This window comes from Camelus dromedarius, chromosome 3, assembly GCF_036321535.1.
Source record: "Camelus dromedarius isolate mCamDro1 chromosome 3, mCamDro1.pat, whole genome shotgun sequence".
In the NCBI taxonomy this organism is placed as follows: domain Eukaryota; kingdom Metazoa; phylum Chordata; class Mammalia; order Artiodactyla; family Camelidae; genus Camelus; species Camelus dromedarius.
Window position 1 is genome coordinate 28,579,341 of NC_087438.1, and position 6,000 is coordinate 28,585,340.

Genomic DNA, 6,000 nt, shown 5'->3' on the forward strand with positions numbered 1-6,000 from the left:
ATATATATATATACATATATATATGTATGCAATTAGGGCCAAGTGATGGGGTGAAATGGGGAGAATTGGCGAGGGTAGTTTTGACTGTAGGGCTCCAAGAATTCTTATGCTGGAAGACTTGAGGATATTACCATATAACCCAGTAATCCTACTCTTAGGTATATTCTCAAAAGACTTGGAGACATATGTCCACATAAAAGCATGTATATGAATGTTTATAGCAGCATTATTTATAACAGCCAAAAAGTGAAACAGCTCAAATGTCCACCAGCTGATGAATGGATAAATAAAATGTGGTATAGAATATTAGAATATTATTCAGACATAGAATAGGAATAAAGTACTGATACAACATGGGTGAACCTTGAAGATATTATGCTAAGAAGTCAGACACAAAAAGCCACATATCGTATAATTCTATTTATATAAAATGTCTAGAAGAGGCAAATCCACAGAGACAGAAAGTAGATTAGTGGTTTCCAGGAGTTAGAAGGTTGTGTGTTAATGGTTACAGGATTTCTCCTGTGGATAATGAAACTATTCTGGAATTAGATAAGGGTGATGGCTTCACATTCATGTGAATATTTTTTTAAACCACTGAATTATACATTTTCATTATACATACATACAAATTATACAATTTCAATTATACATACCAAATGGTATGTGAATTATATCCCAACAAACAAACACACCAGACAGGAGACGGGGAGTAACAGATATGGAGGGCTTGGCTGTACACTGGCAGCAGGACTGAATGAAGGGGGGTATAATTGAGGAGTATGTTCTCAGGACTTGTTGACTAATTGGGTGTGGGAGGCAGTGAGAAGAAGGAAAAAGTCAAGAATGATTCAGAGGTGCCTTATCACCTTATATTGCATTGATTTCTGTATTTGCCCATCGCATTAGAATGTATGTTTCTCAGCCTACCCTGGCTAAAAACATAGGGTCTATTCTAAGCAGGGGAGAAGTAAGTGGCAGTTTTTAGACACACTTTAGGTAAAATACCAACAGTATGTCTGTTTTCATGGGTCTGTTTCATACAATTCAAGACTGTTGCTCAACTTCCCTTGTGAGCTAAGCGGTTATTTCCTGTGTTTGGACAGTGTTAAAAGTCTGCTTCCCGTTTTGAGGTTTCCCCACTTGAGTCTTGATGAGAGAACCCACTAACCTCTACTGACACTCTATTAAGTGCTAAATGTTCTTCAGAGTTCTTGCTGACTGTTTCACAAATGAGATGCCCTCATTTCACCCTGCACTGGGTTACATATTTTGAAGGATTTTTTTTTTTGATACTAGGAGCATTTAGTAACATAATTGGTTTCACTTTTTGCCTAATTGAAGTTATAATAATGCAACTGTCAACTGGAACCATCTCATCGATGTGAGTTATACAATCACTACCATGATGTTATTTGATACTATTTCAACCTAAAGAAAATGATCTCGGTACTTTGATAAGCCTGTATATTTTCATTTTAGACTGTGTAAACTTAGACCAGTAAAACAGCACTAGAACCCACAATGGCTATCCTCACAGACCTATCAGAATCTAGTGTCACATAGTTGGTAGTCTCCCTGGTCATTATTAACCAGGTTCCTTCTGACTGAGTGTCGGTAAGTTGATTTGATTGTCCTCAGGAAGTTTGGCATCCAAACTGTGTATCATTGGAGGAATATCTCTGGATAAGCTATTTTGCAAAAATTTCCTTTGGCTCACATTTGCTTATGCGTATGTTTTAAAAACTCACTTATTAGTCATAGATGGGGAGCGTGTGGAAGCCTATACGTGTTCAACATGCTGCAATTCGTAGTTTATATATCCTGAATTTCATCCACCCTATGAAGAAGGTTTCATTATCCTTTAAGTAAGAAAATTGAGGCTTAAGAGGATAACCCAGATAGCAAATGGTAAAACTTACTTTTGAGACAAGATTTGTCTGATGCTTTTTCTGGCAAGCCACATTTTCTCCCTCAAAGCAGGCCCATACCAGTAAGAAGCTGAAGAAAGAACAAGAAGAGAGTGAAAGTAATTTCTTTATGAGTATGGGTAACTTATTAAATGTATTTGTGTATTTAAATACACATGATCAGTACACTTCACTCATATGTGCACCTTGGAAACATGGTCATGTAAATATCAAGGAAATACATCGGCAGTGCACTAAAGCAGAAAGCTATGCATCACTAGATCTACTCTGCATCCAGACCATCCTTTTGGCTCTGGTGCCCATGAAGCATTTCTGTAAGATTCCTGTTTCTATGATGGCTACATGTGTCCCTACAATATATCCTGGTTCCTTCAAACAAATGAATGAACAAACAAGCAGACAGTTAAAGGACAGAGAATCTTTAGGATGCTTATTTTATGGCACTATGAATAAGAAAGTTATAATACCTAACAAAATAAAATTAAATAATTCTAAATTTCTTTTTTGAATAGGTAATACGTTCATTAAAACTATAAACTAGTATAAGGCACGGAGTCTTAGTCCTGTCTCTGTTTTTTTAAATTGAGTATAGTTAACTTACAAGGCTGTGTTAATATCTGGTGTACAGTACAGTGATTCATATACACACATATATATTCCTTTGCATATTCTTTTTCATTATAGGCCATTACAAGGTATTGAATATAGTTGCCTGTGCTGTACAGTAGGACCTTGTTGTTTATCTAGTCCCGTCTCTTTTTCAATGTAACCTATTTCCATCTTTTCAGCTAGTCTCCTTCTCATATGCATCCCACATCAGATAATATATTTTTTTTTAGTTTCTTGTGTATCCTTCCAGTTTCTTCATGCAAATACAAACAAGTATGAAAGTACATTCTTATTCTCCTTCCTCCTTTTAACCCCAAAGTTAACTCATTATTCTGTATCTTTCTTTTTCTCCTTAACAGTGTATCTTGTAGATCTTTCCATACCAATGCATAGAGAACTTTTGTTTTTTTTTATAGCTGCATAATATTTTATTTAACGTGTATACTATAGTTTACTTAACCAATTCACAACTGGTGAATATTTGGGTTGTTCCTAACCTTTTGCATGCTAGCTCACATGTAGTGGACTAAACTTACTATGTTCCAGGTGTATGGAACTTACTATGTTGCTTTACTTGGATTCATTTCATATAACAACCCTTTGTGTTAAATAATACTATTTCCACTTTTCAGATAAGGAAGCAAGAGAATCAAAGAGGCTAAGCAACTTGTTCAAGATTTGAACCCAGGCTGTCTGCCTTTAGAGTACATATTAGTACTAGTGAAATACAAATTAGTACCCTTTATTGCTTTCAGGAAAATTCCTACTTTTAAGGAGAAGTTTCTAGTAATGTGTTTATTTCCCATTGGTTTCTAAAATTTTATCACAAACATTTGACAAATTTGTACAATTCAGGATTTTACTCCTTTCTACCACTCATTCTTTATTTTTTCTTGACCTGTAGAACATGTAATGATGAATCTGACATCAAAATATAAAGACAGTTTAAGGAGGTAAAGTTTAAAATTATGGGGAAGATTGACATTTTCTGAAAGTGACTGATTTTAATTTTAGGGCTATAATATGCTAAAATCTTGGTCTGAGGGAAAAAAAATCCACTTTTTTTTTTTTTAACTTGGGCAGCACAAGTTTAAAGTGAAGATCAAATAAATGACCTTGCCTTTTGATATTCATCCTTTCTCTGCAAGATTTTACACAATGCAGTTATAGAACCACAGAAATCTTTGCATTTCTTTCTCAGAGCTGTTCGACTTAATTCAAATGTAAACCAAATGAAATGTATCTTGGACTTGCAGGCTCCTGCCATGTATTGCAGATAACTGAAAAACTCAGATGACAGAAACCCAGACAAATCTAGGCCCTCTCATAAGTTTTGCAAGCCCCTGTCACTATTGAAAACCATCACGACAAAACGTCTTCTCACTTCCTTATTGTCCTCTGGTCCTTGCCATCTGTAGCCATCAGAACCTCCAGGGCAAAGGCATGTCCAGTGCTGTAAAGGGCAAGGACATCTTGTCTAAACAGGAAGTGTGAAGCCCTGTACATGTTTCTTCATCTATTTAAAACTTTAACAACATTCTTATGAAGGACTGGATGCCAACAGAGAATACTCATCTAGTGACCTCATTTTAAGTTAATGCACAAATCACAGTATTTAATGCAGTATTACCAGCAGAGATGGACAGCAGTTTCTTAGGTGTAATGATAAAGCATTTAACAAAAATTATTTTGCTGGAATCTTCCTTTAGATAAGGCATTGCCTAGCAGCCATTTTTCATGCTCAAACTATTCACAGTGACGCTTTAATGGTAAAAGAGATACCACCTGGAGTGCTTATTAGCTTAACAAGCCCTTGACTGTTAGCCTAAGATGATTCAGTACTTCTCATTCCCTCTGGAGTAGCTCAACTTCAGAGCCTAATATTATTCTTCAACTCAAGGGACTGGAGCTGGCTTACCACTAGGGGGTGCTGTTGCCTCTTTACTCCAACCTTTGGCAGTTTCAATTCTGACCTCAGACTCAGCGATGGAAAGAAAAGGAGACTTTATCCATCCCCGGTGGGTTCATTCCTCCTATACCCTCAGAGTAAAATGGAATTTGTTGGAACAATTCAGAATAAAACAAAGCGGCTAGTAAATGAAATAGGCTTGTTAAAATGTTTTCCAGTGTCTCCCCGAGGTGGACCAGAACAGCTTCTTGACATCATCAGTGCCTAATAGTTTCATTACCGTCTGGGGATAGTAACCGTTTTTAAACTACTACCTCGGGAAGTGAGGACTAATGGGGAACAGGGGGCGTGTCTAGCAGGAAGAGAGAGGGCTGGGTCCTTGCAGACTCTTCCGCGGTCTGGCAGAAGTCTACTACTCCCACCTCTACTGATTCAGAACTGGTTCAGACGCCATTGGCCTGTCATATGTACCAGTTTGAGGGGTTGTTAGAAATACAGATTCTATGGTCATATGAATTCGGTAAATTCTAGTCTGAAAAAGTTTTTAAAAGTTTTACTTGGTGTAGAACTTTCAGAACATTGAATTCGCACTGCACTGTGTACTATATTTGTGAGTCTAAGGCTGGGCATTTGCTAGAGGTAGACACTCTGACAGGGGTTCTCATTGGAGGGTGGTGATTTTGCCTCTGGGGCACGTCTGGCAGCGTCTGGAGACATTTTTGATTGTCATGCAAGTAGAGGCCAGGGATGCTGTTGAACATCTTCCAACTCACAGGACAGCTCCCCATCCCCCGCCACCCCAACAAAGAATAATTAAGTTCAAAAGGTCAGCAATTGAGAGGTTGAGGAACTCTGCTCTATAATATACACAGCTTGTTACACTCATTGAACCCACAAATTAATTATTTTTCCTTGAAGTGTCTTGTAGCAAGAGTGGAAAATGTGTGGGAACTCTGCCTTCAGTTTATCCACAATGTTTTCATTATGTTTTAATTGCCGAATGGTGTGGTCTTCCCTTAATACTCCTTCTCTTTGACCTCCATATGGCACTTGTCTTTGTTGGCTGGCCTTTCCTTGAAATTCCCCTCAGTTGGCTTGACACTGAATTGTTTTGGTTTTCTTTCTCCATCTGTGACCTCTCTGTCTCCTTTTTTGTCTTCTCTCCCTCTTCCTGCTCCAGAATAGGGGCACTTCTTGTGGTTTTATACTTCATTGTGATTAGTTTCCCATGGCTTTAGATATGTACCCTCATGCCAAGATGTTTCTTCCCAAAGAGAGCTACATTTCCAGCTGTGTATTGGATAGTTTCTGCAAAATAAAAATGTCCCTTTTCTAAAACTATCTCTTTATCTTAAACTTCCTACTTCTCTCCTTTATTAATTTGTTCTTAAATTCTTCCAATTTTCTCAATCAGATGTGAAGCCATGTTTAATCATGAAGACTTGGGAAGTCTCTGGTCCTTTCTCTTTCTTCTCAGATGAGACCGTGATTGCCCCTTGTCTGACTATGGAAATAAATTCCAAATCACACACTTCCTGCTTCCCCTTCTTG